This window comes from Nannospalax galili, unplaced genomic scaffold (assembly GCF_000622305.1).
Source record: "Nannospalax galili isolate Female #2095 unplaced genomic scaffold, S.galili_v1.0 scaffold286, whole genome shotgun sequence".
NCBI classification, from domain to species: domain Eukaryota; kingdom Metazoa; phylum Chordata; class Mammalia; order Rodentia; family Spalacidae; genus Nannospalax; species Nannospalax galili.
The window spans coordinates 2130448-2131377 of record NW_008359442.1 but is presented as its reverse complement, the minus strand read 5'-3'; the positions used below and the strand labels follow the sequence as shown (position 1 = coordinate 2131377).

Genomic DNA, 930 nt, shown 5'->3' with positions numbered 1-930 from the left:
ATTTTTATTTTATGTGTATGTGTGTGTGTGTGTGTGTGTGTGTGTGTGTGTGTGTGTATTGCCTGCATGTATGTAAGTGCAGCTGTGTCATACAATGCCTGCAGAGGTCAGAAGAGGGTAACAGATCCCCTGGATTAGAGCCACAGATGGTTGTTAGCCACCATGTGGGTGCTGTGAATCGAATCTTGTGAATTGAATCTGGGTCCTCTGAAAGAGCACTCAGTACTCTTAACTGCTGAGCCAACCCTCCAGCCCCATTTCTGAATTTCTTACAAATATGTATTATTCTTTCAATCAGGAAAAACATATTTTTAAGTCAATGTTATTCAGAATATAGATTATACTTACTATGATACTTATCATGATAATAATTTTTTTCAACAATCACCAGCTGCCCAGATACCAAAAAATTATGCTTCCAAAATCTCTTGATGTCAATTCTGCACACAGAGCAATCGAGTTGCCCTACCATGTGCCACTCACGACAGAAGCCCTTTTTATCATGATAATAATTTTAATGAGATTTCTTATGGTAGCGTCTCAGGCAAGTTGTATAATATTTGCAAGCTTCTGTGAAAAAAAGAAATTATTAAAACATAACTGAAGTATTGAAAAACAAGATATTTAGTCTTTGTTGACTCCAAAATAGTTTAGTATATAATTCAAATATACAAAACCAAGATATTTAGTCTTTGTTGACTCCAAAATAGTTTAGTACATAATTCAAATATACAAAACCAAATCAAACTTAAAGCTTTGATATCTTAGAACCATCAACAGACCACATTCATTCCCTAAACATGTATTTTCCCTACATTGTACATACCAAGCAATGTGTGGTATGACAGTACTAGGTAAATGCTGAGTAGAAGGACTGACTGCTTCTGTCCCCATCATGTGGTATGAACCAGCCCTGTATATAACCTGGAG

The 930-nt window shown here is 35.8% G+C and overlaps 1 non-coding gene across 1 annotated transcript; it reads right to left on the bottom strand.

Annotated features, from left to right (window-relative positions):
* Positions 1 to 360: 360 nt before the first annotated feature.
* On the bottom strand, positions 361 to 499 carry LOC115068458. Its single transcript, XR_003847802.1, has one exon. It is a non-coding gene; the product is annotated as a U11 spliceosomal RNA (small nuclear RNA).
* Between the last annotated feature and the right edge of the window lie 431 nt (positions 500 to 930).